At 41.9% G+C, this 20587-nt stretch overlaps 1 protein-coding gene across 3 annotated transcripts in view; it reads right to left on the bottom strand.

The window, feature by feature from the left end:
• irf5 (interferon regulatory factor 5) overlaps nt 1-19438 on the bottom strand; it is a 90647-nt gene extending 71209 nt beyond the window's left edge. For all 3 annotated transcript variants that reach the window (XM_060903887.1, XM_060903886.1, XM_060903885.1), the window contains exon 1: nt 19065-19438. The gene's annotated coding sequence lies outside the window, so the exon portion shown is untranslated. The remainder of the gene's footprint in view (nt 1-19064) is intronic.
• Between the last annotated feature and the right edge of the window lie 1149 nt (nt 19439-20587).

The following is a 20587-nucleotide window of genomic DNA, read 5'->3' as shown; positions in this document are numbered from 1 at the left end:
ATTACGGTTGCCACATGACTTTGTGGTAAAGGTCTCAGCATATGCGCATGCACACACACTAGTAACACCTGTACATTCATGCAGTTATCTAGTATCATGTGGCAACAACAATGTATAAAATCATAAAAATACAGATCTTCATTTAATGTTCACATCAAATACCAGAATGAAGAAAAAAAAAAAATTGATGTGCTGCATTGAGTTTTTCAGAAACTGCTGATCTAGGACTTCCACACACAACAATCTAGAGAGAGTTTACACAGAACGGTGTTTTCTTGGAGGAAACCAACTTTAAAATGCTAGAACTGCATGCAAAATATTTCAGTGTACATCCACACACCGAATACTTAAGACTACCTGTTTACTGCTCATTTACGGTATGCAAATTCCCAATCAGCGAATCAAGTGGGAGTCGACTGTAAATCACAACCACCCTTTCCAATCGTGGTGAGCAGTGGATCCTGACGGAACCCAACCTTGAGCCGGTTAGGTTCCATCAGGATCCACTCCTGCCAGCCAAGAACCTTGATCCGAGGCTACACTGGGGGTATGGGCTCACTTAAACTTTAAATTAATTATAAATTAGTGCTGGTGCAAGCAGCTACCATCAGGAGTCACGCAATTAGTTGAAATCATGTTGATGCCACTGTGTGCCATATGATCTTAATATAAACACATATGTTCTCGAAACCCAGAGTTTGTTAAAGAGCATAATGAAAGAAAGCAGCTCTTTTGTCTCCACGTCTGAGGCAAAAGTATTAAGTCAGGGTTTTGTTCTGAAAAAATAAATAAATAAAACCCTAACCTTTGCACATACACAGTGGATAATAAGCAGGATTAAAGGATGGACATTGCACGCTGACTGTTGCCACACAAATGGAAATATTTCTCAAATGTGCAACTTGTGAAAACACAACTTGTGTCATGAGGACAGCAGTATGGTGTAATGTAAAGAGTTCCCATCCTAACAGCAGGTCTCCTACAACCACAACACCTCAGCAAAGCTGGACACCACAGCTCTAGGTTCAGCACAATATTCACCAACTCTAGAACCACGACATATGGTTAGAAACCAAAAACTGTTCTTATACATTATAAATCAATCACATTTTTATTACTTCTATCCCAATTATCCTTTCATATCCAACATGGTCATTTCCTCCCCTCCAAATAAAGAGCAACACTAAAACAAAAACCTGTTCCAGTCTGTGAAAGACCTGATAAATCTCTCGTCGTTTCATCTTCCAAAGGACAACGAGCCTAAGCACTGCCGAAAGTCTTCTAGACTAAAATGGCCAAAAATTTGACGACGCCTGACCATCACTAATAATGTCTGTTCTTCTGGGAAGGCTTTCCACTAGACTTTGGGGCGTGGCTGTGGGGATTTGTGTTCATTAGTGAGATTAGACACTGATGTTGGGATGTTCTTGAGGCTCCGGTTCATCCCAAAGGTGTTCAGTGGGGTTGAGTTCAGTCAGGGGTCTGTGCAGGACACTTGAGTTCTTCACTCCAACCTTCACACACCATGTCTTCATGGAGCTCATTTTTGCCCCTTTTCCACCAAAGCAGTTCCAGGGCTGGTTCGGGGCCAGTGCTTAGTTTGGAACCGGGTTTTCTGTTTCCACTGACAAAGAACTGGCTCTGGGGCCAGAAAAACCGGTTCCAGGCTAGCACCAACTCTCTGCTGGGCCAGAGGAAAGAACCGCTTACGTCGGGGGGGGGGGGGGGGGGGGGGGGGCGGAGTTGTTAAAACCAACAACAATAACAAGACCGCGAAAGATCGCCATTTTTAAGCGACGAGAAGCAGCAGCTGTACAAACTCGAAGTCATCTATTATTATTGTTGTTGTTGCTGCTTCTTCCGTATTGTTTTTGCTTCGATATTCGCGCCAAGGTTTATGCAATCATAGCGACGTAACTAACGTGTACAGCGACATAACTGACGTGGCTTCCCTTAGCACCCCGAGCTATGGAAAAGCAAACTGGTTCTCAGCTGGCTCACAAGTTGAACGAGTTGTGAACCAGCACTGGCCCCGAACCAGCCCTGGAACTGATTTGGTGGAAAAGGGGTATTTGTGTACAGGAGCATCGTCATGCTGAACAGGTTTGGACTCGTAGTTCCAGCGAAAGAAAACTGTAATGTTACAGCAAACAGTAAATGTTACAGCAAACAGATATTCTATACAATTATCCAACTTTGTGGCAACAGTTTGAGGAAGACTTGCATGGTAACGTGTCCATATACTTTTGGCCATAGCTTTTTTTTTTCTTTTGCTGCAAGAGTTTGCTACATTGATATAGTAATGACTAATGAATATATATTTTTTGTGCTCCCATAAATGTAAGATTTTTTCTCCTTTACACACACACACACACACACACACACAAGTATATTCCCCCCCCTTATTATAGCACCCTGCATTGAGTAACACTTTGACCTGCCTGGAGAAAAAAATAAATTAATTTAAAAAATTATAATCCTACAGAGCCAAGCACTCTGCAAGGTTGCCTGCACCGTCGCAAATCCACGTGTCCAGATTTAAAGGGCATTTTCAAAAAATATTTGTGTTTAACTATACTTCTCTGCGTGCCTTTAAATTGCCCCTAGGGGACAAATGAAGTGTTTTGAATTGAATCCCAACACAAGTCCTCAAAACACACTCTTTGGAATGCAGTGAATAACAATCATATTATAACTTTAAATATTACAACTAATTGTTGACCCTGTTCCTATAACGAGACATCAAGTGCAGCTCGATGCAAAGGTTATTTGTTACTGCATCCACTGGCAAGTTAGTATGTAGGGAGACAACATGGTTCTCCGGCCGCTGTATTTGACCCTGCTTTACTTTAACTGGAGCAGGATGTAGCAGGAATGACGTGATACTAAGTGAGTCATCATCTGCCTGCAAAAATAACTTTGCTTTTCAGGACTGACGGGGAAGAACTGTAGTGCAGGTTCAGCATCTTTCCAGAGAGTGAAGTGGCGTCATGTGCAAGTTGGTCACAGCATTGTGGCGAACTGGTTTCCGGAGAATTCGTCTCCATTGTATAGGAAATGTGTTTTGTCAATTTTGATAACGTTTCCTAACAGAGATGGAATCATTGTTGAATGAACTAAATTCATGTCCCCCCCACCGTTCATGACAGAGTTGGAGTCTTTAAAAAAAAAAAAAAAAAAAAAACTGTCATGTCCACAGGTGTTGGCACTCAGAGTGCACAGCACCATTAGGACTAATTACAGTACCATGCACCTGTTCTAGGTTAGAGCGCAATCACAGCATGCACTTATAAGGACTAAGCACACAGACTTGCTACACTGTACCTAGTGTCTCACATTACCAAGCCTTGGATCTGTGTTTTGCCTTTCTGGTTTTGACTTTGTTTTGCGTATTTGGACTCTGCCTTTCGTCTTTGCCTCCACTGTTCTGTTTGTGCCTTGCGTGACCATTGCCCGTTTCACAACCCTGCCTTTGTCTTACATTTTTGAACAATTTGCCTATCTGTTTGCAAAACTCTTTCTGCAATTACATCAGTTATTCGTCTGCTTATGTGACGCACTGAGCCGTGAGTTCCTCTTCCCACCAGAGACAATCAATCAGTGATGAAGTCCACAGTCAAATTAACAATACGTGTTAATGCCAAAAAACAAAGGTTTGCTCAAGGTGTCAATCCCTGACAATTACCGAGAACGGTGATCAAAGGCTCAATAAAAGGATGTAATGACTGCTGGCATCATCGGTGATTTGCAACACAATGGTGAAGATTTAAAAACAGAGCGAGTCAGTGGATGGACATCGACAACGATACACTGGTAACTTCCGTCCATCATTTCCATAACAGATGAAGAAATCATGGCCTCCGTTCATGACTCAGAAGGAGAAATTCGTGATGAGAATGTGCCTAAAATTTCCCATATAATGAGAGTGTCTGGTGTGACGAGTGGGTCCATTTCAGGGTCATGAACTTTTTGGTATCACAAACTATTTGGACGTCACCCAAGGAGTTCATTATAGTGGGGTTGCAGCATAATATTATATATAAATCTGTATACAAATACAAAAACACAGGGTTGTTTTGTTTTTTGAAATAATATTGTGGCCAATTCGTCCCCCATGGTCTTGGACAAAAAGTTCCACATCTTCTGTATTCCAGCAGCAGTTTCTCCTCACAGAGAACTTTTGTACTTTAGCCAAGAAGCCTTTGTCGGTCACATGTACACTCAAGTACAGACTTACGCACACTGAAATTTAACCCACACATGCACGCAAGGGAGCAATGAGCACGCGCACGCACACACACACACACACACCCAAAGCAGTGGGCAGCTATGCTACAGCGCCCAGGAAGCAGTTGCAGGTTAGGTGCCCTTGCTCAAGGGCACTTCAGCCCAGCCTTATTAACATATAAATAAACACTTTCAAGTCAGATTTTGGTTCTTAAAAAAGCCCAACGGTCTTCTACAGTATGAAATCTATAAAGATTTTGACTCACTAAACTTTAAATATTGATCTGTATTGAACAGGTCCGAGATAAAATCTGCAAATTCAGATTTTATCTCAGACCTAGTTATTTCCTTAGACAAAGCTTTAGTTGATTTTAATATTCACTTCGATAACCCAGAAGACCCTTTGAAAACAGCGTTTGTGTCCATTTTAGATTCAGTAGGGATTAATCAGAATGTCATAGGACCGACCCATAATGGTGGTCACACTCTCGATCGAATACTAACATTCGGGTTAAACGTAGAAAATATAGGTCATACTTCCACAGTCTGAAGTTCTCATCTCATTCAAAATATGTCTGAGTAATCATATATGCACCTCACCACGCTACTGTATTAAACATACATTCACGTAAACTACTGCACAGAGCTTTATAAATGATCTCCCAGAGTTATCAACTTTGATTGGGTCACTGTCAGCCCCTGCAGAACTTGATCAGGCAACTGAATGCTTAGGGTCAACATTCCGCCATACCTTAGATAATGGCCGAATCCCATTTCACCCCTTGGACCAACCCCTTGGCCCTTCCCCTCCATTTTGCGCGTTCACGTGAAGGGGTAGGGGTATCCCAATCCCAGTTAACGCGGAGGGGTAGGGGAAGGGGTAGGGCTTCTGTACCCCTCCAAACGGAGATTTTCCTGGAGCTGACTCCGAACGAAGGGGTTTGAGTGATTTCCCACAATGCCATGCGGATTTCAGCGAGATTTCATGCGGATTTCAGAAAGATGGCGGTTCCCGCGGCGAAAGATTGTCATAAATGTATTTTCTCCATTATTTACGTGTTTAAGTTGTTATCCAGAGGAAACACGCCGCTTGATTCGCTTTCGAGCTGAGAATGAGCAGCGATTTCTGAAATCCAAGCTGCTGCTAAAAAGCTTTGGGAGTGAGTATTGTTTTCGGTTGCTTGACTGCATACGTTTTGTTCTGTTATTCTCGCTTTTATTGTTTACATGAGTGTTCTGACACCTCATTCTGTCGGATGTGGTGCACGAAGCGCCAAAGATATCCCGTTCAGTGGTGTTAGTTAACAAATCACACCCTGCCAGCAGAGATTTCTGGTTCTGGCTCTGACTGTAGCGGCTGGTCGCAGCCAATGACGCATTTGGTCGCGTTTTGCTAACGTAAACGCTGACGGAGGTACGCGATGACGTATGCGATCGTTGAAGGGCTATCCCAATACGTAAGGGTTGAATTTCAAGCCCTATCCCTTGTAGCTCAGTTTCAAGGGGAAGGGCCAAGGGGAAGGAGGAGGGGAAGGGGGAGGGGTAGGGGTAGAAATTAGAATTGGGCCAATGTAGCTCCTCTTAAAAGGAAAATGGTCAGAGACAAAAAATTAGCACCCTGGTATAATGACGACACTCGCACATTAAAACAGACCACTCGAAAATTGGAACGTAAATGGCGTCAAACAAAATTGGTAGTGTTCAAATTAGCGTGGAAGGAGAGCTTCCTGAAGTATAGAAAAGCTCTTAGTGCTGCGAGATCAACATATCTCTCCTCCCTAATAGAAGATAACAAAAATAATCCTAGATTATTATTTAATACTGTAGCAAAATTAACCAGGAATAAAAGTCCACTATAGACACATACACACCTGCAGTATGTAGTAGCAACGACTTCATGAATTTTATTAATGACAAAATTGAGAATGTCCGACAAAAAATTCAAACTACTAATTTAAGGTCAGACAACATAAGTGACCCTGTAGTCAACAATATAACAGCATCAGATCAGCAATTAGAATGTTTTACTCCCCTAAAAGAAACTGAATTACTTTCATTAATCTCGGCATCAAAAGCCTCAACTTGTGTACTAGATCCCTTACCTACACGTCTATTCAAACAGATAATACCTGAAGTAATTGAACCGCTTCTAAAAATAAATTCTTCTCTTAGGATCGGTTATGTACCCAAATCCTTTAAACTAGCAGTTATCAAACCCCGGATTAAAAAAACCTGACCTTGATCCCTGTCAGCTGTCCGATTATCGGCCAATATCAAACCTCCCCTTTATCTCCAAGATCCTTGAAAAAGCTGTGGCACAGCAGTTATGCTCATATTTACATAGGAATAACATCCATGAAATGTATCAGTCAGGATTTAGACCTCATCATAGCACAGAGACAGCTCTGGTTAAAGTAGTAAACGACCTACTGTTGGCGTCTGATCAGGGCTGTGTCTCGCTTGACCTTAGTGCAGCATTTGATACCATTGATCATTCCATTCTCCTGGATAGACTAGAAAATGTTGTGGGAGTTAAGGGAACGGCCCTCTCCTGCCTCAGGTCTTATTTAACTGATCGCTATCAGTATGTTGATGCAAATGGTGAGTTTTCTAGACATACTGAGGTAAAGTTTGGTGTTCCACAAGGTTCTGTCTTGGGTCCACTGCTTTTTTCTTTATACATGTTACCCCGGGTGATATTATTCATAAACATTGTATTAGTTTCCACTGTTATGCTGATGACACACAGTCGTACGTTTCTGCAAAACCTGATGAGAGACACCAGTTTAATAGAATTGAGGAATGTGTGAGGGACATTAGACATTGGATGCTTATTAACTTCCTTCTGCTTAACTCTGACAAGACTGAAGTACTTGTACGAGGACCACATGCAGCTAGAAGTAGGTTTTCTGATTACACAGTAATTCTGGATGGCCTTTCTGTTTCTTCACGTGCAGCAGTAAAAGACCCCGGAGTGATTATTGACTCCAGTCTTTCATTCGAAACTCACATTGATAACATCACCTGGATAGCTTTCTTTCATCTCAGAAATATTGCTAAGATAAGAAATTTAATGTTACTACATGACACAGAAAAACTAGTTCATGCTTTCATTACCTCCAGGTTGGATTATTGTAATGCCTTACTGTCTGGATGTTCCAATTAGTGCATAAACAAGCTCCAGTTAGTTCAAAATGCAGCAGCAAGAGTCCTTACTAGAACTAGAAAATATGACCACATCACGCCTGTCTTATCCACACTGCATTGGCTCCCAATCAAATTTTGTATCGATTATAAAATACTACTATTGACCTTTAAAGCACTGAATGGTCTCGCACCACAGTACCCGAGTGAACTTCTGCTCCTCTATGACCCGCCACGCCTACTTAGATCAAAAGGTGCAGGCTATCTGCTGGTACCTCGTATAGTGAAGGCTACATCAGGGGGCGGAGCCTTTTCTTACAAACCCCCAAAGTTATGGAACAGCCTTCCAAGTAGTGTTCAGGAATCAGACACAGTCTCAGCGTTTAAGTCTCAGCTGAAAACATATCTGTTTAGTCAAGCCTTTTGTTAATGGTGTTTATGAGGTAAAGGTGCAGATCTGGAGGATCCTCAGACATAGAGGGTTTTGGTAAACTGGGATGGATGGATGCTGTCAGTCCCCACTTGCTTGCTCACTCGAGTTTGTTGACGTGTAGTGGCTGCTGCTTTATGTCCCGGGGCTCCCTCATGCCTGTGTTACCTTCTGGCTCTCCCCTTTTAGTTATGCTGTCATAGGTAGTTTTGCCAGAGTCCCTGCTTGTATTCAGTGCAAGATGTATACTGTTCCTACTTATTCAGGTGACATTGGGCATACCTAACAACCTGTGTTTTCTCTCCCCCTCCCCCAATCTGTCCCTCTGAGTTACATGTCAATCCTGAGATTGAGATGCTGACCTCTTCTGCTACTCGGACCTGCCTGATCCATCCTGGTGCCCTATGCCTGGTTGAAGTCTCATCACATTGCTCCTGTGGAGGACGGCCCCATATGGACAGTCGAAAGTCACACTTGGAAGGCGCTCTGGACACTTACAGTAATGCTTTTATGGCTGAGGACTAGGGGTGGGCGATATATATATCGTCTGCGATAATATAGTCATTGTTGCTTTAACGATGTGCAAATTTACATTATCGAGTATTTAAATGACTCCGCCAAAAACAATGAAACGCACGGGGAAACTGTTCACATGTTAATATACGGCGCAGCAGCGCTCCCCACAGCACGGGAATATTCAGTCACATGACTAGTGGGCCTACGCGATCACATGACCTCTCGCCTCCACTTTGCAACAGGTCAGCAGCGCATGGGGATGAGAAAACGCAGGCATCTCCAGTCCCTGAAGCTACTTCAGATGATTTAGTGCCAAGGCGCGGGTCTACCTCTCTGGCATGGAAATGATTTGGTTTCGAAAAGACAGACGCAGATCAAAATACCGTCATATGCAAGGTTTGTCGAAAATCAATCAACATGAAACAGAGCTCCACAACGAACGTTTCACCACCTCCAAACCAATCATAGGAAGGAGTATGAAGAATATGAGAAACTTCGAGACTCTGCTGCTCAAGAAAAAACAAGCACAAGCAGGCCACCTAATCAGCATACCCAACAGACGCTTGCTGAATCATTCAGCAGAAAAGTGCCGTATGAGGAAAAAAAAAAAAAGCCAACGATGGCAAGACATAACAAATGCCATCACCAAGTTCATAGCCAAACAGATGTTACCAATGCAGTTGGTGGAGAGACAAGGCTTTATAGAACTTGTGAATGTCTTAGACACGCGATACAGTGTGCCTAGTCGTAAATATTTCAGCGAAACTACTCTACCCAACCTGTAGGATTCAACTCGCAAAGCTGTGATGAACGAAGTGCAAAACTTCGCAACAACAACCGATTTATGGTCGAGCAGAACATCGGAGCCATACCTCTCTCTGACCGTGCATTTCATTGACGAATCTTGGCTACTTCGGAGCTACTGCTTGCAGACGTCCTATTTCCCAGACGACCACACAGGAGCCAACACTGCCCTTGGTCTGAAAGATGCCCTCGCATCATGGTCGTTGAGTGAAGAGGGCATGGTTTGCATAACCACCGACAGCGGTGCAAACGTCGTCAGTGCACTCAGAACTAACAACTGGAAAAGGTTACCGTGCTTTGGTCACCGGCTTTATATCACAAATCAGTGAGTTATCATTTCAATATTCTTATCTATTGCAGTTGATATGAAATAGCAAATGTGTCAATGTCGAGAAAAGTGAAAATATATAACATTTTCTTATAATGTATATACATAAGAAAAAAATATATATATTTTTTTTATAGGCCTAGGTTTTGTGTTATTGGACACTCACTAAGCCTATATGAAATTAACTGCCATTTTAAACTGGTATTATAAGGTCAACATACATGGCACTGAATGTTACATCATTACACTGTTAATTGGCTAATAATGATGTTCCATTTCAAATATTTTCCAGAGAGGAGCATGCGTGATACTAGGATAGACCGAGCCATTGGTGTCTGCAAGAAGGTGGTTGGAACCTTTTCCAACAGCTTTAAATTGAGGAAAGCTCTGGATGATGCTCAAAATCAGCTGAAGCTCCCAGACCACAAACTCATCACAGAATCACCAACAAGATGGGGCTCAAGACAGCGTATGATCGAGAGATTTACTGAGCAAGAAAAGGCCATTCGTCATGTGCTAAGTGCAGACAAGACGCGCAGACATCTTATCCCAATATGGCGAGATGTTGATGTGCTAGAATCAGTGAGCAAAGCACTTAGTCCGCTGCTTGAGTTTACAGATGCCCTTTCAGGTGAGCAAGTAGTAACAATCTCCTACCTGAAACCCGTCCTGTCATTATTTAACTCTGAGGTCCTGGCAGTGAAGTCTGATGATACAGATCTCACCAAAAAAAAAAAAGGGGGGGGGGGGGGGGGGGGACCATTCTGGATTACCTAAATACAAAATACAGTGATGACAATGTGGATGGCATTTTAAGTGTGGCATCCACACTTGAACCATGGTTTAAAAACCGTTAAGCCTCGGTCACAACCGGCCGTACATGCTCCTACGGCCGGTCTACGTGCAAAAAACGCAAGAAACGCACGGAGGGCGCGCATGTGATGTGCTGATTTTCAAGCTGTAGACTGGCCGCAGAGGTTCTTTGTCATGTCAAACAAACTCTACGGGCGCTTACGGTTTTTTCAGGTTGCAAGACAAACTTACGGCCAACGTGCGTCTTTCTCCATGAAAAAAAAAAAAAAACGCAGCGATTTGGGAAACGCCAAAAATCGCACGGCCAAAAAAAATCGTACGTCCGGTTGTGACCTAGGCTTTATAATGATGATGATCAGATGATAATGTCAACAATTTCCTCTGAACTTATGGCTATGGCAACTCAGGAAGAGAGCGATTCTCCAGGCACCTCAACTACCACAGCTCAAGGTGCCGCCATTGAAGGTGGAGCAGATCGTGGTGACACCAATGAACCAGCCAAAAAGATAAAGAAGAAGTCTTTCGGCAGTTACTTCAAAAAACAAGTGAAAGGGGAGTCACAGGCTACTGCCATAGAAAAGGAGCTCAAGAGCTACCTTATGGTACCAGAGGTGGACAGTGATGTCAATCCACTTCAATGGTGGAAAACACAAGAGATAAAAGTTCCCCAGACTGGGAAAGTTAGCTAAAAAGTATCTGTGCATCCCTGCCTCAAGCAGCCCTTCACAGAGGGCATTCAGCACAGGAGGAAATATTGTGACGTGTCACCGGGCTTCACTCAAGCCTGACAATGTGGACAGACTGGTGTTTTTGGCACATAATTTGAAGTAAAAAACCTGTTGGCCTAGAATGTTCAAAGTTCTGGCATCTGTCTTCTCATCTCATCTCATTATCTCTAGCCGCTTTATCCTTCTACAGGGTCGCAGGCAAGCTGGAGCCTATCCCAGCTGACTACGGGCGAAAGGCGGGGTACACCCTGGACAAGTCGCCAGGTCATCACAGGGCTGACACATAGACACAGACAACCATTCACACTCACATTCACACCTACGGTCAATTTAGAGTCACCAGTTAACCTAACCTGCATGTCTTTGGACTGTGGGGGAAACCGGAGCACCCGGAGGAAACCCACGCGGACACGGGGAGAACATGCAAACTCCACACAGAAAGGCCCTCGCCGGACCCGGGGTTCGAACCCAGGACCTTCTTGCTGTGAGGCGACAGCGCTAACCACTACACCACCGTGCCGCCCCGCATCTGTCTTTAACTGTGATAATACTGGGTATTTTTACTATTTGAGAATTGTGGATTTTTTTCCCCCTCAACATTGTATTTTGTTTACAAATCTCTATTTATTTGAGAAAATCTTTTTAGTAAAGGTTTTTGTTTTAAAGTGATATTTTTGTATAATCCTGGACAGAACTTTAAGTTTAATAAGGCCGTAAGCACTTGCTGCTGTTGATGTGCAATAATTCTCATGGATGCATGGAGCACTTTATTACAAGAGTTCAATATTTCTGCATTGTAGTTCAATTAAGTTATTTTTGTTTAAAGACAATAAATGTTTTCCTTAAACATTGTGCCCATTATTGTAACCTCCAAGTAGGTATAACTCAGAATTCCAATCACATTTTTAAAAATATCGACTAATTATCGTGATAGTCAAAATCCAAAAAAACATCGAGATATTATTTTTTGCCCATATCGCCCACCCCTACTGAGGACTACAGTTGACTTGCTAACTTTAGGACTGCAGTTGTCATAAACAGTTTTGCACTCAAGTTTCCATCGATGAAGAGTTTATAACATCAACGAAACTGACTTCATGTTAAAACTGTTAATGTTATAGTCATGCTGTCTGTTGTTGCCCAAATGAGGATGGGTTCCCTTTGGAGTCTGGTTCCTCTCGAGGTTTCTTCCTCATGGCATCTGAGGGAGTTTTTCCTTGCCACCGTCGCCACAGGCTTGCTCATTGGGGATAGATTTGGGATAAAATTAGCTCATGTTTTAAGTCGTTCAAATTCCGTAAAGCTGCTTTGCGACAATGTTTATTGTTAAAAGCGCTACACAAATAAACTTGACTATTGACATGGCTATTTGAATACAGGACTAATGTATTGTACATTTATACATTATCCATGAATGGCCATGAAAATGCCAGTAACTAACATCAATGTACATTCCAATGATGTTGGCAATCACAGCCAAGCCAAAAAGGTTTCTGAAACTATTGGTCTAAAACTCTGGCAAATTACGGCACTGCATGTGTCTCTACTGAAACTTGGTCTAAAACTGCAGTGATGGCGGATGCTGTAGTAACGCACACATTAATTATATATTAAAAGACTCCAGCTGCTCTGCTCCTGCCTGGTTAGCATTAGTCAAGTTTAGAGTTGTTAAACAATTTACATGGCTTGAGAAGCTCATATCCAATGTACACTACCGTTCAAAAGTTTGGGGTCACCCAGACAATTTTGTGTTTTCCATGAAAAGTCACACTTTTATTTACCACCATAAGTTGTAAAATGAATAGAAAATATAGTCAAGACATTTTTCTGGCCATTTTGAGCATTTAATCGACCCCACAAATGTGATGCTCCAGAAACTCAATCTGCTCAAAGGAAGGTCAGTTTTATAGCTTCTCTAAAGAGCTCAACTGTTTTCAGCTGTGCTAACATGATTGTACAAGGGTTTTCTAATCATCCATTAGCCTTCTGAGGCAATGAGCAAACACATTGTACCATTAGAACACTGGAGTGAGAGTTGCTGGAAATGGGCCTCTATACACCTATGGAGATATTGCACCAAAAACCAGACATTTGCAGCTAGAATAGTCATTTACCACATTAGCAATGTATAGAGTGGATTTCTGATTAGTTTAAAGTGATCTTCATTGAAAAGAACAGTGCTTTTCTTTCAAAAATAAGGACATTTCAAAGTGACCCCAAACTTTTGAACGGTAGTGTAGCTAGCTAGCGTTTGTGGTTGATTCTCTTCGGATGACATCTCGGTGTTGATGTGCATTCCTGGTTGGGCTCAAAAACATGAATAAAAACTCACTGTTATAAGAGTCAAGTGTACCTGTGACTGGTCTGAACTGCATTGCAATTATCCTTCGGTTACTCCAACCGATTAACTTTTATACACAAACAGCATTCATTATAACCGAAGTTAGATAAGTACAGTGGGGCAAAAAAGTATTTAGTCAGTCACCAATTGTGCAAGTTCTCTCACTTAAAAAGATGAGAGAGGCCTGTAATTTTCATCATAGGTATACCTCAACTATGAGAGACAGAATGAGAAAAAAAAATCCAGAAAAATCACATTGTCTGATTTTTAAAGAATTTATTTGCAAATTATGGTGGAAAATAAGTATTTGGTCAATAACAAAAGTTCATCTCAATACTTTGTTATATATCCTTTGTTGGCAATGACAGAGGTCAAACGTTTTATGTAAGTCTTCACAAGGTTTTCACACACTGTTGCTGGTATTTTGGCCCATTCCTCCATGCAGATCTCCTCTAGAGCAGTGATGTTTTGGGGCTGTCACTGGGCAACACGGACTTTCAACTCCCTCCAAAGATTTTCTATGGGGTTGAGATCTGGAGACTGGCTAGGCCACTCCAGGACCTTGAAATGCTTCTTACGAAGCCACTCCTTCGTTGCCCAGGCGGTGTGTTTGGGATCACTGTCATGCTGAAAGACCCAGCCACGTTTCATCTTCAATGCCCTTGCTGATGGAAGGAGGTTTTCACTCAAAATCTCATGATACATGGCCCCATTCGTTCTTTCCTTTACACGGATCAGTCGTCCTGGTCCCTTTGCAGAAAAACAGCCCCAAAGCATGATGTTTCCACCCCCATGCTTCACAGTAGGTATGGTGTTCTTTGGATGCAACTCGGCATTCTTTCTCCTCCAAACACAAGTTGAGTTTTTACCAAAAAGTTCTATTTTGGTTTCATCTGACCGTATGACATTCTCCCAATCCTTTTCTGGATCATCCAAATGCTCTCTAGCAAACTTCAGAAGGGCCTGGACATGTACTCGCTTAAGCAGGGGGACACGTCTGGCACTGCAGGATTTGAGTCCCTGGCGGCGTAGTGTGTTACTGATGGTAGCCTTTGTTACTTTGGTCCCAGCTCTCTGCAGGTCATTCACTAGGTCCCCCCATGTGGTTCTGGGATTTTTGCTCACCGTTCTCGTGATCATTTTGACCCCACGGGGTGAGATCTTGCGTGGAGCCCCAGATCGAGGGAGATTATCAGTGGTCTTGTATGTCTTCCATTTTCTAATAATTGCTCCCATAGTTGATTTCTTCACACCAAGCTGCTTACCTATTGCAGATTCAGTCTTCCCAGCCTGGTGCAGGTCTACAATTTTGTTTCTGGTGTCCTTTGACAGCTCTTTGGTCTTGGCCATAGTGGAGTTTGGAGTGTGACTGTTTGAGGTTGTGGACTGGTGTCTTTTATACGGATAACGAGTTCAAACAGGTGCCATTAATACAGGTAACGAGTGGAGGACAGAGGAGCCTCTTAAAGAAGTTGTTACAGGTCTGTGAGAGCCAGAAATCTTGCTTGTTTGTAGGTGACCAAATACTTATTTTACCGAGGAATTTATCAATTAATTCATTAAAAATCCTACAACGTGATTTCCTGGATTCTTTCCCCCCATTCTGTCTCTCATAGTTGAAGTGTACCTATGATGAAAATTACAGGCCTCTCTCATCTTTTTAAGTGGGAGAACTTGCACAATTGGTGGCTGACTAAATACTTTTTTGCCCCACTATATTTTGATGTTAAACACATATCATGAGCCTAAGGAATAACCTTATAATGAATTAATGAGTGTGCCAAGTTTAAGTAAAGGACACATCAAATATTAAAACATGCACACAATGTTTTATTGGTGTAATCGGTGCAGCTTGAGTTACTGAAAAATATGCTTTAACATGATTAATCAAGTGTTAAGCAAAGAATTTAAGTGGTTAAACTGAAAATCATGAGCAAAGAATGTGTGCTTCACAGCCATAATACTGTAAATGCAACATTCAGACAAACAGTGCAAACTGCATTGGCCTTCAAAACTTGTCTGAACAAATCAGAAGAGCGAGTAAGAAAGCTGGCAAAAAAAAAAAAAAAGAGCAGTACAGCAACAGAAGTGCAACATTCTGCTGGTGGTAACTTTTCTATGTAAATACCTGTGATAAAGTGACTGAGTCTCTCCTGTTACACAGTACATTCGTGCCTTGCGAGTTCACTCTAACCTGTATCTTTACTTAAAGTGCCGTGTGCACGCATAGTAAACTGATACGATTGCGGTTTTTGTCCAAGCTATGAATAAAAATTTATGATAAGTATTAGGGGCAGAGCACTGAATGCGAGTAGGCAACCTACCGCAATTGTTTTCTTCTTCCAAATGGAAGTATATTGCAGCCCATTGAACATTTGTACACTTATGAATTTTGACACAGTACCGGTAATCGAGGACCGCCTGAGCTTCCTGCACAGCAACCTTGGTCTAATCCCCTTAATCACTTTACCACCAGCAGGACATACGTTTGCAATAACAACCTTGTAGAAACACGATTCTACTTTCCTCCGATTCTTTGGGTCATGCAGAGTTTAACGGCTACTGTGATCTTAAACTCGGTCATTTTTAAATCTTGACATCTTTAATTTTCTCTTCCTACAAATGATTTTCCAATCACCACCAAATTTGGATCACAGCATCATGAGACCAACCTGAACAAATCTGTTTCTTGGATTTTTGATACGCAGGACAAGTCATCCATAACACACAAACATAACCTGTCACAAACAGGAAGTGAGCTCATATCTTAGCAAAGAAGTGATGTATTCAAAGCAAACATCATACGCCAGGACCAAAAGGACAAATTTTGTCCAATCGTCACAAAATGTGGCTCATGAGACCAACCCAAGCAAAACTTGCGTCTAGGATTTATGACACGCAGCACAGTTTGTCAAAAACAGGCAAATAAATGTGACAGCAAAGTCACCAAACAGGAAGTTAAGACATATCTTGGAAACACTTAAGTATTGACACCAAACTTGACGCACACATGTTTAGCGACACAAGCTTTGAGTTCCTTTGCAAATTGGGAGGGTTACTGAAAACAGGCAGTGATGCTGCAATCTCTCAGCTACAGAGTGATAGATTTCCTTGGGAACAAGTGCTGATGGTTCCAATGGCTTCTGCTCCTCCTCTGTCGCTCAGGGGTGCAACCGGAAAGTGCTTGGCCCCCTTAATCTCTTGCAGTTATATCTGCTCTTGATTTTTTTTTTTGTAAGGCTTTGAAGTAGGCTTTCCTTTTTCAAGGTCGCATTTTTTAAAATATTTTTGTCTTGTTTTTAAAGCTTATCCTGTGTTTGGTCTGTATATGTCTGGTATATTCTTATCGGTATAAATTGGAGCAGTCACTAATTTGAGCTTGTCTGCAACAGCATCTGTTTCTTTGCTACTGCATCCATCCGTCCGTCCATCTATCCCTCAAAAGAAGTGCGTCAGAAGAGCAACAGAAGAGTTGCTGCTGCTTCTTCTTGGGAATTCCCAGATTCCCTATCACTCTTGATCATTCTTTGCTCGCTTCCTTTTTATCCAGAACCCATTAGAAAACGGCCATATAACATCACAATCTCACAGGAGAACTGGAAGGAAATTTTCAAACAACACTGGAAAACAACAAATTCTCCACTTTGGAGAGAATATTCATGGAAAAAAAAAAATCTCATTCGCTATTTCTGCACTCCATACCAAAAGAGATCATATTCCAATCAGACAGAATGTTGGAGATGTTGTGGAAGCAAAGAGGCGAATCACTATCATATATTCTGGTGTTGCCCTATTGTGACCCCGTTTTGGTTGCGCGTACATCAAATTGTAGAGACTGTGTTTTCAACAAAAATAACTTTTTGTTTCAATGTGTTATATTTGGTGGATCTAGAGCAACTGGAGTGGAGGAACAAAGATAAATATTTAATGAGAATATTACTAGTGGCAGGCGGCATGGTGGTGTAGTGGTTAGCGCTGTCGCCTCACAGCAAGAAGGTCTGGGTTCGAGCCCCGTGGCCAACGAGGGCCTTTCTGTGTGGAGTTTGCATGTTCTCCCCGTGTCCGCGTGGGTTTCCTCCAGGTGCTCTGGTTTCCCCCACAGTCCAAAGACATGCAGGTTAGGTTAACTGGTGACTCTAAATTGAGCGTAGGTGTGAATGTGAGTGTGAATGGTTGTCTGTGTCTATGTGTCAGCCCTGTGATGACCTGGCGACTTGTCCAGGGTGTACCCCGCCTTTCACCCGTAGTCAGCTGGGATAGGCTCCAGCTCGTCTGCAACCCTGTAGAACAGGATAAAGCGGCTAGAGATAATGAGATGAGATTACTGGTGGCCTGTAAGAAATCAATAACAAGGAAATGGCTGAAGAGGGAGGCACCTAGTGTAGATGAATGGATTGATATTGTGTACAGCATCTTTGTAATGGAAAGAATTACTTTCAATCTAAGAACAAAGAGAGGTATTTATTGAAAATTGGCAAAAATGGATTACATATGTCTCTACCATAAGACCAGACTTCAGGTAATCTCAGATTGGACTATCAGAATACTTTCATGTTTTTTCATTTCTCTGTACTTCTTTCCACCTTCATGACTGGAGGTGTTTTCCAATCCCCTTTTGTACGCTTTTACTTTTCCCTTGATATTTTCTGTATTTGTCTATAGGTCTTCATGTTGATTGATTGTTCGTTCATTTACATACAAAATCAAAAACCAATAACAAGTAAATGACAAAAAAAAAAAGAAAACGGCCGTCAGCACAAATACTTCAGACAAAACAAGGACACAAGACAATTTCCCATCTTCCAATACACCCAAGTCTACATTTTTGGCATTTTTAGCAACAACCTAGCTAGAATTACCTTCTCATGATACTACTTTCCCCCAGAAGTAATAAATCTTGAAAAGGGGTAGGTTGTGAGCACATTTTATTCATCACAGGTTACCTCTCTTGCAAAGTTGAAAATGGAAAAAGTAAACAGAAAACACAGATGAACTAACACCGAGTCTAAAGCAGAAACAGTACAGGAATAAGCGCAAGAGTGTAAGAAATGGATCTAAACGCAGGAACGTTTATAAAAGTAGGATTCTTACTAAACCTGACTAGTTTTCAGAACTGTAAATCCAAGCGTGAGAGTTCAAATATGATACAGGATAGAACGCTCATACATCATTTTATCACTGTCTCCTTACACAGTGTGTGAGCATGAAATGATTTTGTTCACAGAAACTGCTGTTAACCTTTTTAATCTTCATCAGTTCTCTACGGTGTGTGTCTTCCTACCCTGGCTGACAAATCTAGCCGGGATGAGTGCTCCAATGTAAATGTGTAGTAAATAATAAACACTTTCTACACAGTGTCCTGTTACGCTGTCAGGGCAGAGAGCCATAATATCCAAGGATATCACTTTACAGTCTTGGACAGTTCAAGTTATCCAAGAAGCTTGCAGAAAAAGAAAAAAAAAAAGCTTCTACAACTGACTTGAACAGAACAGAACTGAGTTACTTCTCGTTTTTCTGAGCCACTGTTTAGAAAAACCAACAGCCTTGACAGTGTGGATATTAAGTCAAAGCTGATAAACATCCAGGTATTTATTTACAAAGAGAAATGAAAATGAAAATAATCTGTTACACAGTAAACCTTCCAACTGAAACCTGTAAACACACACACACCTGAAATCGCCTTTTCAACTTAATTAAAGTTGAAATTAAATCATCAAACTGCTCCTAACTTACCTGCAGTGACAGCCAGGTGATCCAGGAGTGTGAGCTGGTCTGAGAGGGGCACTGGGCAGTGTCCTAATCCCCCACAGGAGGAGCACTGGGCAGTGTCCTAATCCCCCACAGGAGGAGCACTGGGCAGTGTCCTAATCCCCCACAGGAGGAGCACTGGGCAGTGTCCTAATCCCCCACAGGAGGAGCACTGGGCAGTGTCCTAATCCCCCACAGGAGGAGTGTGAGCTCTGTCGCACACTCACCATCAAACACACAGCATGTTGTTGAGCTCAGTGCGGTGGATCAATCACAACCAGGAAACTTTGTAGCGTCTTCAGAGAGAAATCACTGAACCCGCCTGGGCGGTAACACACACTGATGTGATTTGCAGAACTTTAGACAGGTTCCCACCCTTCCGGATGTTGGACACGGCAAACGGAAGTGGTTCGTTTTTCAAAACAAACGCACAAAAAACAAGCAAAAAAAATCACTGACAAAAAATATAATAGTACGGATAAAAATAAAGCTCCTGAAAGGTGAGATATATATATATATATATATATATATATATATATATATATATATATATATTTTTTTTTTTTAAATCTTGTTCGGACTTTAGTGCTGTTAAACATAATACCTGAGACATGAGCAACTAGATATGGGGACGCCTCCGCCCGGTAGACTACACGCCTTATTAAGTTGTGATTTGGGGATGGACATTTGACCTCACAGTAATCTTGACCTGGTGAAATTACTTTCATCTGCCTTGGAGATAATGTGTTCACAAGGTTTTCAGACAGACATTTGACCTCACAGTGACCTTGACCTTAGACCTTTTGATCTCAAAATCTAATCAGTTCATGTTTGTCCCCAAATGCACAAATGGTGAAAGTTTGGTGAAATTCCTTTTATTCGCCTTGGAGATATTGTGTTCACAAGGTTTTCGGACAGACATTTGACCTCACAGTGACCTTGACGTTAGACCTTTTGATCTCAAAATCTAATCAGTTTATCTTTGTCCACAAATGCACAAATGGTGAACGTTTGGTGAAATTCCTTTCATTCGTCTTGGAGATATCGTGTTCACAATGTTTCGGGATGGATGCACGTGGACAGATATTTGACCTCACAGTGACCTTGACCTTAGACCTTTTGATCTCAAAATCTAATTAGTTCATGTTTGTCCCAAATGCACAAATGGTGAAAGTTTGGTGAAATTCCATTCATTAGCCTTTGAGATATCGCGTTCACAAGGTTTCGGGACGGATGCACACGGACAGACATTTGACCTCACAGTGACCTTGACCTTAGACCTTTTGATCTCAAAATCTAATCAGTTTATCTTTGTCCCCAAATGCACAAATGGTGAACGTTTGGTGAAATTCCTTTCATTCGCCTTGGAGATATTGTGTTCACAAGGTTTCGGGATGGACGCACGCAGACAGACATTTGACCTCACAGTGACCTTGACCTTAGACCTTTTGATCTCAAAATCTAATCAGTTTATCTTTGTCCCCAAATGCACAAATGGTGAAAGTCTG

This window comes from Neoarius graeffei, chromosome 21 (assembly GCF_027579695.1).
Source record: "Neoarius graeffei isolate fNeoGra1 chromosome 21, fNeoGra1.pri, whole genome shotgun sequence".
In the NCBI taxonomy this organism is placed as follows: domain Eukaryota; kingdom Metazoa; phylum Chordata; class Actinopteri; order Siluriformes; family Ariidae; genus Neoarius; species Neoarius graeffei.
The sequence above is the reverse complement of the archived record's forward strand: the minus strand, read 5'-3'. Positions and strand labels throughout refer to the sequence as shown.